Raw genomic sequence first — 14,007 nt, forward strand, 5'->3', positions numbered from 1 at the left:
TGGCCATGAAATGCAGTATTTTGGGGACCAATTTAGGGCACATATACAAGGCTAGATGCCCTAAGTCCATGCAGGCTCTATTACCTGGAAAAGATTTCCACCTGCACAAGAAAAGGCCAGTTTTAATCAGCATCCTCATGCCCAGCTTTCCTATAGAGCATAGAACAGGGAACAGCTGTTTGCTCCACCTTCACCTATTTGATCCACTGCTTTTTTTTTTTTTTTAAATGAGACCTTGGTGAAATCATTACGTTTTTCTGCCAGTGGAATCTTACCTGTCTCTCTGGGGAAAGAGCAAGTGTGGGATGGCTGGATTAATTCCTATTTCAAGGCAATAAAATAATATTCAAGGTCTAATACATAAGTGGCAAATCTGACTGCCCTGAACGTTTATGTAAATGCAGTCATGTACTTGAACCTTCTTTACTAGGCAGTAAAGAAGGCATTTTAATGATGCATTTTATGGGGCAGAGGAGATGAATGAGCAATCATAGTGTGAGGTGACAAGTCACCCTCCTGAAATTCTCTAACAAGGGTTTAATCTTTGTTCCTTGGAGGGATGGCTTTGGTAGCTGGAAAAGTGAGAACAATAGAGAACTGAGGCCAGTTTGGGAGGAAATGGGTCACAGTAATTCATAACTCAAAAATAACTCATATTAGTTGGTACCCACCTTCCCAGGCTCCAGTTTTGCCACCTCCCTGCAGGTCCAGCAGGTTTGCTGTGGGCTGTGATGTGCTGCTTGTGCAGTACTGACCAACCTCTAACCCACGGCGGATTCAGGCTGTGGTTTTCTAATTGGCTTCCAGAAAATCAAGGGAAAAAGTTACAAAAGTCTTATAGCCCCTTAGAGGACTGCATGTTTCCATGTGTTTGAGCCTCCTGGATGCAGAATTCCCATCAGTCCTCAGCTGGGTCGAGGCTCTGAAGTTCTGGATGCAGCCAGAGAGGTGCGACAGAGGTGGCAACACCTGGTGGTGACCTTTACAGGAGCCTGGAGCTCTCAGGATGCTGTTATCCCTGGAAAGGCACACGTGGGATGCCTCTCCCCACATCCATGCTCCAGTGTCCATCTGTCCTGGTGGCTGTACTGCCTCACCCAGCTGGCTTGGCCTCAGCTCAGCCCTGCTTTCCTATGCTGTGATCACACCTCCTGATGGCACTGCAGACATACTTTTAGAAATCCAGAACAACTCCCTCCTTAGACCCATATTTCAAGCTCTTATTTAATATTGCCTCCTTTTCAGAGGTTTTAAGAAAGATGGCAGTGTTTTATTGAGATTGAGTTGTTGTTTTGAGGCAGGCAGAGTGATGGTATTTTATTTTGATTTCAACAGCGCACACGCATTAGGATTTTGAAAAGTAGTAATATTCCCTGGAAACAGAAGAGGGTAGCTGTTTTTTGAGAAATGAAGAGTGCATTGACTATTTTTGAGAATGAAATAGCAGTCACTCAGATCTAGATGAGAGAGCTTTTTATTTTCCATGAATGAATAAAAATAGCACAGTATTTCAGGGCCTGTGCTGGTGTAATTAGTGTGTGAAATAGCTGGACCCCATCACCTTCCACAGAGTCCCTGGGTTTTGTCTGGCAAAATTAGATTCCTTGCAATTTTATTGCAATGTAATTAAAAAGTAACCAAGGGAATACAGAACTCAGTCTTCAGAGATGTTCAGCTTCAGACAGAGTAAAAAGCATCTTCAGCTCACTGGATTAAGAGTCAATTTCTTTATTTACTGCCCATGGGAAAAAAAAAAATTGCTGTCAACTGTGTATGTATGTATGGAAAAATCTGGAAAAATTAGGTTTAGTAAATGTTTTTCAATCCCCCAAATGCATGGGGTTTTTTAAATTGAAACAGTTTGTATTAAACAACAAATGTATAAATTCCAAAACAAATGTATAAATTCCAAACCAAAACATCATCCTGGAGTGAAATCTTTCTTCGTAACTTCCCAAAGAAGGCATTTTAATTTTTCAAACGTCCATTTCCAGTGTTAACAATTACAGAAGCTTGACAGGAGATTGCAGCAAGGTTAATTCCATCCAAATCCTTATTTCCTGGCAAATATTTGGCTGAGGACCATGGAGCTGATCTAATGTGCAGTCCTGAGCCCTGATTTCAGCCCCAGAGCATCCCTGCTCTGGCACCAGCCCCAGGCTGCCTTGCCCTCTCAACCTGTACACCTATTTTTTGGTGTATGCAAACAGCACATAGGCAGTGCAGCCTTGTAGCACAGGCAGGTTTTCTGTAGGAAATTTCCCATACCTGACTTTCCACACGATGCCTGTTCTCCGTGCAAAACCCACAATCCCCTCTCCCACGTCCCCAAGGCCGGGGCTGTGGCTGGATCCAGACTCAGGAAGTTGGGTCTGTTTTTAAACCCAAAATAATTGTCCTGAATCCCATGGAAACACGTCCTGGATGTGTTTGCCCCCAGTCTATTGTGTGTTTCCTGGATGCCACATCCTGGACGTGGCTCTTAATGAGAGGGACAGTTAATCCCCATTCATGTGGGACTCATAGTTGCCTTCGTTGGTCCAGTTGGTAGGTAATTTGGAAAACTCAACAGTTACTTCTTCCAGCACCTTCCCAGTGCCACTGTGTCCTTCCAGCTCTGAAAACAAAAGGGAATTTTTGTATTTGGCTGCACCAAGGAGCATGTGAAAAACAAATTGCCTTTTTTTTTAAATAGCTCTAAGGCAGAAATAATTAGAGACCCTCCATAATGAAACAGTACTGACTGAAAGGGTAGCCCAAAAAGACTGCTATTCTGATGCAGGAAATAATGAGGGCTGCCCTAAACTTTTAATCAGAAGCTCAAATATTATTTGCAGCTCCTGACAAGGATAGCATCCCTTAATAACGCTCCTGACAGTTCCAAACTCCTGAAATTAATATGAGAGCAATGAGGATTTAATGGAAGCACTAATTACAGATGCTGGAATTATTCTGCCTCAATTCAAAACCTCTGATGTGGAGAAACTCTTAGCATGGTTGGGCTGTCATCTAATTTCTACGAAGTTCTGCTGTGAAAGGTGACCTGGCTTTACACACCTTCCTTGTGCTAGGTGTGGGCATCCTTCCCTCACACTGACTTCCACAACTTGCAAAGAACTGAGATGCAAGCAATTAATTCTTCCTGCTCTGGAAACAATACCACTCTTGTGTGCTCTTCCCTCTATTTCCCCTCTCATGATTAGTCATAATGTCCTAGTGGACTCACACCCAGGCTTTTTACAGAAAAGCTGACTGGTTATGCAGGTGGATTAAACACAGCTGGCTGTGGCAGTTTGTACCTGCAGTGCCACCCGCGCAGCAGGAACAGCTGAACCTCACGTGGAACAGCTCCTGCTTCCCTGTGCTTCATGGTCTCGTTTGTTAGCCAAACTGGTACCAACAAATTGGTACATGGTTATTTGGGGATTGGTGGGGCATGGATGGAGATGGAGGCCAGGCAGAATCTAAATGAGAGAGAACTATTCATGGGGTGAAGCCACCTCAGGCTCTAACCCTGAGTGCGCATCCCAAAAAGCACAGATCTTTGGAAACCCTATGACATTACCAGTAGACCTACTCATGCCTTGCTCCACAGCCGATTTTCACCCCAGGCTTCCTGCAAATCTCACAGAGGTGCATGGAGACCATGCCAGGTCCTTGGGGCTGGTGGGCTGTGGAAGCTGGTCCCTGGACAGTGAGTCTTTGGCAGGCTGGGCTGGTGGGCTGCACCCTTAGCAACCACCTGGCTCTTTGGAACCTTCATGATGATGCCAGGAGACTGCTGCTGGCCTGACAAGGTGCTCTGGATGCCCAGAAGGATCCTGTCATCATCCTTCCAAAGGTTTTGTTGCAGTTTTGGAGACCAACTAAAGGGCAGCAAGCCCACACTGCCCTCCTTGCATATCCCAAAAAGGCTCTCTGGATGTCTAGCATTCAGAGCAAGAATTAAATTTGAAGGCTTTAAAGGGAGAGCTTCAGTTTCCAAGATCAGAGGAATTCACAGACTGAGTGATTGGAGAGGGACCTTCCCCAAATCATGAACGTCTTTTGATCTATGCAACTTTTTCCTCTTTGTCTCTCTCAAAGCCAGCTGTGAAACCTGAATCTTGATATCAGCTCCAAATGTTGAATGGCATTAGATGATTCATCTCTGCTATTAACACCAAAAAAGTAATACCATTTTCTGCTTTGCACATAATGCCTTTTGAGAAATAGATGAAGACATAAGGGACACCGAAGAATTATTTAATCTAAGCTTTTTTCCTTTAGCCCTGGATTTTGTCACTCTGTTGAATGATTACGCTCCAGTTCCTGCCCTCCCCCAGTTACTCTGGAGACAGTGACAAAGGCAGGAGCCATCTCATCCGGCTTCAGTGCCCCTCTCCTAAGGGAGGAGTGTACATCTTTTATAAAAAAGTAATAAATGTTCTTTGGTATAACAGAGTGAAAAGAAGGAGGGGAAAATCACCAAGCTGGTTTCAATATGCTCTGTTAATAAGCCAGAGCCACTGTCATAAAAATGCCAGCACCAACATTGAAAATCGAAGTATAATCTCAACAATTCAGCTGAGAAATCTAATTTGGCCAAAGGGGGCTTGGAGATCTTCCACCCTCTCTGGTTAACATGGAGTCATGTGCATAAATACAAATATTCCTGGGAAACTTTGCAATGAATCATAAGCTCTGTAGCAATAAAGACAGAGAAGTTTTTATTGTGGTAATTCTTGGCATGCAATGTGAATATTGCAGCTGAAAGACAATGGCCAATTTTATGGATTTTTGAGCTCTTATTTATTTGTGAGGGCCTTGATAGAATGGAATTTGAACACCTCATTCCTCTCCCCCCCCGCTATTAAAAAAGGGACCAATAAATTAAAGATTAATTGATAGAAGTAAAAATGACAGGAGAGATCTTATGGCATTGAATTTTGGGGAAGGATATTTGTAAACCAAACAGTTAGTTCCAAATGTCACTGTAAAATAATGTTCTCTCTAAATTTCCCTGAAATCATGGACCATGTGCTGACTTTTGGATGCTGGGTGTTGAAGCATTAATTAGTACTATCAGAGGGCTGACCTCAGCTCACACTAAACCTACTAAAAGTAAAGAAATTTTTAATCAAAATTTTGTACTAGAAAAAGAGAATTTTGAGTGCTGTGAGTGGGGAGAGTGTGACATTTTACGCAAGCATCTTAAAAGCTCCAGTTTTCCATATAACTTAGTGGTGGGTGGCCACCTAACATCCATATTTGTGTTTACTGGGGTTTGTAAGTGCTGTCATAACTATGGTAAATTATACAGAAAGAAACGAGTTAACTTCTCAGGGCTGGGAACAGAAAATCCTTTCTTCTTTAGTGCCACTCTTGCTGTAAGTGGTTTATCAAGAGGAAGCTGCATTTTTCTCAGCACGTTATTATTGTGATTGTTTCCCCGGCACTGACAGCAACCCCAACACTTTCTCATTATGTGGTAGATGTGCAAGAGCCTGCTCTGTCTCCCATTAAAATCAATAACTATCTTCCTTAATTAGCATTCAAATTACGATCAGTCTTTTAACGTTACTATCAATTAGGCACAGCGCAGCCCTGCCCTGTTGTTTGTATGAATTCTTCCAAGTGAGCCAGGTCCACAGAGGCTGGGCGGGATCATGGGCAGAAGCCAGACCCCAGGGATTTGGGTTGAATCCACTGATGGTCACGGGCTCTCCGAATGCTGCTGGAAGAGGAGGAGGAGCAGGGGGAGGCTCTACCAAAACTATGGACATAGCACATCTGGTTTAATTGCCCCATTCCAATCAAATGAATAACTTAAAAGTGTCAGAAATGTGATTACATCAACAGAAAAGGGAGCCTTTCCTCCTTTTTTGTCCGTGCTGGATGCTGAGGGCTGGAGCAACCTTGGCATGCAGTGAACTTTCCCTAAGAGCTGGGCTGGGGCCCAGAAATTAAGACATGGCGGTTTCTAAGGCCAATTACAGCACATGGGAGCGAAGGATAACTGGCTGGGAAGCTGCAGGTTGGAAAGCCAGGCCCTAACAGCGCTGGCTTACTCTGCTCCAAGGGCTGTATATCAAGGAACTGAAGTTGATGTTGAGGAGGCACCAAGGAAGCTTGAAATGATTGATGTGTCATCATGACTCCTCCAAAGCACCTGCCAAGGGGGACCTGGGACGCTGCAATGCAGGTTCCAGGGGCTGGAGCCTGTGTCTGCTGTGCAAGATTGTTTCTTCAGATTGGGATCAGAGTATTTGCAGTGCTTCAGTCAAGAAAAGGAAAAAAAAAAAGAAAAAAGGAAAAAAGAAAAAAGGAAAGAACGAAAGTGTTTTGATGAAGTTAAAGCACAGAACAAACCTGGCTCCCTGATGACTCTACCAAGGTTTGCTGAAAATTAGCTGCTCAGCACATGGTGGTATTTGCTAGCAAAACAGACTGAATGATCTAAACCAAAGCACATGGGGCTGTTATAAACCTCCAATGCCTTAAATCAGAAAATTGCTTAGCACTGGCAATTTACTGTAACATCCCTCCTCAATCTAATAGAGATTATCCTCTGGAAAGGTCTGTTTTCTACTCTGAAAACTCAGACTGCCACCTATTTTCCTCTGTCCCCAAAGCTTATATTACATTTGCACTATTTAAACTCCTGACTGTGTTTTATACTACTGTATTTTACAACCACGTGGTACATTTGAATTAATTCTGCATGTGGGAAAGAGAGGCAGACAGAAACCTGTTCTTTGGAAGAGAGGAGTATTTCCCCTTGGAGCTCTATACTTCACCTCCTCTCTCCATTTTCCTTATCTGAGTAGATAGAAGACCCTCTTGGCAAGGATAGCAGTTGTCCATGTGGAAAAGTGACCTTTTAATTTATATTTTTCTTTTTCTTGGATCCAGTGAGCATCTGGAAGGAGTGCAGCTAGTGCTCCTCTGCCAGAGGGTCTGCAAGGGCTGCCAGCAGCTGGTCCATGTAGGTAAGGCAGGCTGCTCCAGATCAGAATGAACCTATTAGCATTAATTAAAAGACAGAAGTATCTAAGTGTGATGGAGCTGGCCCATGTTCCTTCTGGAGAACAATCTCAGTCTCATTTATTAACCTCTTTGCTGCACATTGAAGGACACTCTTCAGCCATTCCAGCACAGTCCAGTGTGACCACATCAGTAAATATGGACAGATCCAGGGCTTTTCCTGCAGGACAGAGGATGTGAGCTGCCACAAAATACAAGCATGGTACCCCAGTGTTCAAGGCCAGGTTGAACAGGGCCCTGAGGAACCTGATCTACTGGGTGGCACGGTTGAGGGATTGTAACAAAATGATCTTTAAGGTCCCTTCTAACCCACACCATTCTGTGATTCTTGTGGCCACTTAGCCAGGACTGCCTGTCAAAGCAGGAGATGGGGATTTAGGGGCAGGAAAGAGAGAAACAACGTCCCCCCCTTCTATCTCTGCTGTCTTCTTTATTCATTTACATCTCACAACCGGATTTAATTTATCTAGATGTGCCAGCTCAATGAAACTTCAGTTTCTTCTCTTAACTGCTGTGATAATCTCACCTCTGCTGCCTTCTGAAAATAGAAAAAGCCATCCAGATAAAATGGCCCATTTTGATGAGTATCTTTGAGATTTTTCAGCTTTCTTTTCTTCACATCACAGAAAACTTCAAACTTCGCCTCAGCACCTGAGGCTCTGATTTCAATTTACATTAATTTCAGACAGCACAAAGTGATTCCCTAATAGTTGAGAGCACTGTTAATGCCTCTCTTTTTTGAGGTAAAGAACGAAGAAAAGGGTCTAAAAGAAATTAATATATTGTTCATAATAACAATTTGCAATGAAGCAAAACCCCTAATGTCCCTTTGAAAGTTCTTTCAATAAAATATATACAGTTCCCTGTTTGGCTCTTAACTCTTATTTCACACTTTTTATTTGCTGAGCTTTTCAATTTTCTGAGCAAGAAGGGAAAAAGGAACTCTTGGTGCTCAGTTCATGGGAGCCATCTCATCAAGGGGAAGAGTTTTCTCCCTAACCCTGAGTAACTCACGTGCCTTCCACAGGTAAGGGGGGGGGATGAGGGGAAACCCTTACTCTGTGTAGGGTTTTTGGGTTACATCACAAGGTCTGACACGGAGTCTCCAGAGGAGAACTTCAAAGACTGGTCACTTGAAAACCCAGAATTGTGGTACATATTCTGACAGAAAGGTCACAACCCTTTCTTTAGCTTGGGAAACTGAAAAATGGCTTTATTTAACAGCAGTGTACTTATCCCCCTTGGAATGCGAATGAAGATTAATCCTCGGTCACGCTGGGAAAGACTTTGCTTTGAAATGGCTGTTATAGTGATTTTAAATTAACATGTACAGCACACAGAGTGAATTCTTTTCCTCTGAGTGTGTCCACTCTGGACACTTTTTACCGCAATTTAATTGACTGCCAATTAATGTAAAATAGTCAGACATTTTTAAGGCCAGAGTAGACATTTTCCCACATTAATCTGCAAGCTGGTTGATAATTAATCTGAGACATCTATCCTCCCCAACCCCAGAGATAGGTAAAACTATCAGATACCAGACACTTGTTACTAGAAACCACAATTATATCTTCATTTACAACAGCTGAGGAACAATGTTTAATTAGTTACACGATATTATTTGTGAACAACTGACTTCCATTTGGACAACACCTAGAGTGCCTTGAGTTATATATTTAGCTTTGAAAATCACCTCAGGAAATAATTTGCTCCTTTGTGCTTCTCTTCTGACCTCCTACTTAACACCAGCAAAAGGAAATGAAAAAATGCTTAATCAAAGGTAAGATATATTCTTTTCAATGATGAGTTTGTGGATTTTTTTCAGTCAAGGAAATCTCAGGAAATTAAGCAAAATATTTCTCTCCAAATATTTTTTCAGCCTGAAGTTATTTGTGACTGTCTTTGGAAAAAATGCAAGCATTGTGAGAAGACCCAGTCTTCTACAAAGCATGCTTCTGTCCTTGCCTGCACCTGCTTCATCTGCCATCCCTTGAATTTGGATGAATTTGGATGAAGGCAATGTACAGGTGCTTTTACATTTACCTGATGTTTTCCATTCCCTCTGTACACAGACACAGGATAACCTCAGGCTCATTGCGAGCACAGGATCTGTTTGGTGCTTTCACTCTTTGCTTCTCTTGTCTTGCAGAGACACCCCAGCACCCACAAAAGAGCATTACCTCCCTGTACAAGGGTCTTGCCCCTTCCTACAGCCCAGCGCTTGTGAGGAGCTGTGCTGTGCATGGTGGAAGGTGCAGGGGAATGAGCAGCTCACAGAAACGCCAGATCCACTCATTCCATGTCTTATCTCCTTTCCAAGTGAGCACAACCACCTCCTTACAGCTGCCTGGTGATGAAAACCCTTCACTCTGCTAGCTAACAACTGTGGTTGAGCCAAGCTAGTCCTTGAGAGAGATAAAAAGCAGCTGGCAGAGCCTCCTGCTTTCTGCTGGTACCCACCCACCTCCCAGAGTGCCGGTGACTCATGCTCAGATCTCCAAGGACAGACGTGTTGCCCAGTGCTGTCATGACAGATGCTGCCAAAACCTTTGGGGCCAATTTTCTCTGCCAAATCAAGGCAAAATATTTAAGTAAGTGAGACCAAGAGGACAGTTCTGCTCCCAAGACCCTTGTTGAACTCATTGCCTCAGGACTTGCACCAACACTTCAATGACGAATTCTGCTGGGCCCTCGAAGCCCCCAAGCCTCAGACAATGTCTCAAAGTCAGGGTGCTGCAGGCAAGGTCGGGGGGATCTGCTGACCACAAGCTGGACTGGGCTGGTCCATCTTCCTGAGTCTGTCATACCAAATGTGTACTGGTCATACTGGGGGCAGAGCAGCCTCTGCAGCTGATGCTGGAATACAGGCAACACTCACAGACACCCCTGCCCCCAGTTAAGAACAATAAAACAACAGTCACCTTCACTGCAGAGATGAGTTCCGGCTTTGTGATTTCCCCCCACATCCCATCAAAGTCCCTCCAATTGTGTAGACACCTCTGTGGCTTAAGGACTTGAAACTTCTGCCAGGGAGGTTGGAGGAAAGCTCCTGCACAAACACTGAAATGTTCTTAATCAAAGTCAGTAAGTGCCAGAGCAAAATGAATTGAACTTTAGGGTGAAAAATGGCTTTTCTTTTTAAGAAAGGTGGATACTTACTATTGATTTTTTTTTTCTTTACTTAGGATTTCGAAGCAAATCCATAAAGAAACTTTCATTGCAATGTTCTTGGAAATAAATGGTCCACATATTATACACATTCATTTACACCCAGCAGATCTATCTAAAAAGAATAGGAACTGATTGAGTTAGCTTGGCTTGGCTGTACCAGTTTTTTGCAGAGTAATTTATTTGCTTGAAAGTTGGATCATCAGCTGTAGTTAAACCTCATTTTGCTTTCAAGATGCTTGTTTTGTGCTTCCAGTCTAGGCTTTTTCTAAACCATCACGAGCTCAATTTTTAGCTTAAGTTTGCACAAATTTCAGTGAATTAGATCATGACTAGGGATGAGCCTTGCTGCTAGTCCAGTCTAACCACTATGTGACCTGTGGCAGCAGATGGTGGGATAACCAAGGCAGCTCCTGGGAAATAGCCCTTGGTAAACAAGTAACACCAATACGGATCATAAACTGTGAGGAATTCTGGTTTTTTTAGGGGGGGTGCTTATTAAATATTCAATTCTGTTTCCTGAATCTACAGCCTTCCACATCCTCTTGCCCCTTTTGTTTCCTGTCTGGACAGCTACACAAACTATGCAAAGAGGCAGAGCAGCTTTTGGACTTTGGAAACTCCTCTCTCCTTTTCCCGTTTTATTCTTTCACAGCTGCAGCATCCCCAAATCTTTCACTGCCAGTAGTCACCTGTGTCTCCTGGGTGAGTCTTTTCCTCCACCACCACCACCACCACAGGTCTTGGATATTAGCTATCCTACTGCCCACTTGCTTCACTTTGATATCAACCCTCTCAGACAGAGGTTAATCCTGAGGAAAAAGCCTCCCACAGGATCCTCTCTCCTTTCCGCCTACTCACATGAATCAGCGAGCAGTTCCGTGAGTGGGATGGGGACGGAGCAGGTCCGTGCTCAGGGCACATCCCCAGGCCCCTCTACCCGGGGAGCTGAGAGCTCAGCACTCCAGAGGAGCTTTGATGCCCAGAGAGCAGCAGCTCTGCATTTTCTCTCCCATTATCTCCGGCTGGCTCCGAGGGATGAGGCATCTGCTCCGCCTGGCTTTAGGCAGAGCTGCCCCTTGGTGAGGGCAAAGCCCAGTGAGACTCCTGGGCTGTAACACCAGAGGAAGATTGGGGCAGCCCAAGGTACCCCAAAGGTGCAGCAGTTTGCAGGCACAACTCAGGCCACGGTCACACCAGCAGAGAGTGCTGGGGGCATCTGTGTCACCCACCCCAGCAAGGAGCTGAGGTGTTGCTGCTCAAGCTTTTGAGGGCACACACATCATTTTGTGAATGAGGAAGCAGGAAAAAGAAGCTGATAGAACATCCTGAGCCCCAGTGGGTTACAGCAGTCCTTTGAGTGAAGTGGGTCCAATCCATGACACCCATGGATCAGGATGAACAAAACCAAACAAGCAGCTGCTTTGATAATGTCCCCTTACCTGCAGAAAGGGCTGCAAAGCCTGGCTGGAAGGTGCAGGAGAGCTCCCAGCCTACATCAGCCATGCTGGGTCCAAGGGCTGCCCCCAGGGCTGCTGCATTCTGGCTGAGGTCTGGAAGAGATGCTGACCACAGACCCTGCTATGTGTGCTGCCAGGCCCTGACAGAGTTTTGCCTGATTTGCAGCCCTGGGGGAGGAAAAGCATTCAGAAATCAATATTAGTGGATTTTAAATTAAGTACTAAATTATCTCACCTTCAGTCACAATGGATTTACTCCAGAATGATTCCCACAAAAAAATTGCTGTTTTTCCATTCCATAGAGTACAGCACACCACGTATCCTCCCCTCCAAACAAAGAGAACAGTAAAAATTCCCTCTTCCTCCCTAAATCTGCATAGAGACATCCTGATTTACCTCACAGCGAGTCACTGGTGAAAATATCACGATGTAACATTATTTGGGGAATAAACCCCTCTGCATTACTGTTGCATGAGGCATAGATATCATACATAACTCTGGTGAGCTTATAAATACACTCATAGAAAATGACCTGCAAATTGTTTTTCCTCTTGGCTGTGAGACCAGGTGCCAGTAGCTCTGATCAGGGTACACTTACATATTAGTGCAGTGCAAGGGAAACTTTTTTATGCTAGGAAACACCTGTGATGGAAAAACAGCAATATAAATACTTCATCATTTCAGCCACAGCTGCTCTGTGGCTCTTGTGCTGAATTCTAAGAGATAGTAAAACCCATAATCATTTCCCTCTTCTGCAGTTTGTAGCCAAAACATAATTACAGTAAAACACCAAGCTTTGCAAAATGCAAGAGGTGAAATCGTGACCCTCACTTTTAGATGTTTTCAGCCTTGTCTGCCATGTGTGCCTTGTTTCCTGTTCCCAAGGGTGCTCCTCAGGTACGTACCACATGCCTGGCAGCAGGAAGTGAGCTTTACCTGATGCTCTTTGTGGTGCTGTGTTGTGGCTCCTGGAGGGAAAGGTCTTCTGACTACACAGAAGGAAAGATGAACCTTGTAGAAAATTTTTGTAGCTTTAGGCTCTTGGTTTGACTCCATCAGCAACTGCTGAAGGCTCCAGATAAGGATGTCCCAGCCAGTCTGGTAGGTGGTCAGGCACTCCAGAGGTGCTCCTTGTGATGCCAAATCTGCCTGCTAATGAATGGGTCACAACCTGTCTGTCAGTGCCCTTTTGTTAGCTGTTTTTGGCTGTATCCAACTGCTGTGAGGAGGTTATGGTCCTGGGGGACTTGTGTGGATGGATTGGCAACCCTGGGAATAGGGAGGAGCTCTGTCCCTGCATGACACCAAAGATTTTTGTGAACAAAGGGAGCTGTGGGTGCATGGAAATACTAATAGATGGCCACATTGTCCTAGAGAAAGTGTCCGTGACATTGAGGGTAGTGCCCCAGTGTTGGTCTCTTTCACTCCGTCTGCACATGGGTCGGGATGGTGTGAACAGACTCGCAATTGGAGGAGAGTTATAAAGTTGTTCTGAATTCTATCCATGAACTGGGCTCTCTGGTCAGTACTGGGAGGCTCTGGCATCAGCAAACCTGTTGTTGTGAATACCAGACTTTGCGAGAAGTCACTGGCCCCATCCCAGTTTGGCCTGGGTCAGATGCTCTTCCCTTAACCTCTCTTTCTTGCACTCTCTTTGCCTTTCATGTTGCAAATAGCTCCCACCAGTGAATACCAGGATTTTTTGCTCATGAACAGTTATAGACATGTTAATTCTTCCTTAAAGAGACTTAAAAAGAATCAAACTCCATACCCTGGTGCACACATTGTATTTGGTAATTAAAAGCTCTTATCACACCAAGTTTTGGTTTAAATATAGTTCACCATTCCCCCTGGACTACAGAAGAAAAAAGTGATTCTAAAGCAATGTGTGATAGAACAGCCTGTGAAATTCATACCCCTTCTGAAAGCTGGGTGGGGAGACCTTTCCCAAGGAGAGTTGGAGGGGGAAATCTGGAGAGACAAAGTCAGAGAGAGAATGGGAAGAAGACCGGAAGACTCACAGCAGTGAAATACTCACCCCTTTCTAAATGAATACCTAAACTTGTTTAACATCCCAGCTGGATGGGTGTGGAAAGATATCCCTAGGGAGGAGAAGGGTTGAAGGGCAAAAGGAACAGACAATGAAGTTTCACTCTGGCTTGAGCCAACCCACTGTGAAGGATGCAGAAAGGCTGGCAGTGCCACCAGGGTGTGGCCCTGTCCCTCTGAGCTTTCTGGTGTTTCTGGAGCTCTTTGCTGTTAGGACCACAAAAGTACCTGGCTATTATCTTTAGCTCAAAACAAGAAAATTTGGTCTGCTGAATGCGGGAATGAGGGTGGGTTTTACTACAAG

The sequence above is a fragment of the Corvus moneduloides genome, chromosome 10, assembly GCF_009650955.1.
Source record: "Corvus moneduloides isolate bCorMon1 chromosome 10, bCorMon1.pri, whole genome shotgun sequence".
Classification (NCBI taxonomy): Eukaryota; Metazoa; Chordata; class Aves; order Passeriformes; family Corvidae; genus Corvus; species Corvus moneduloides.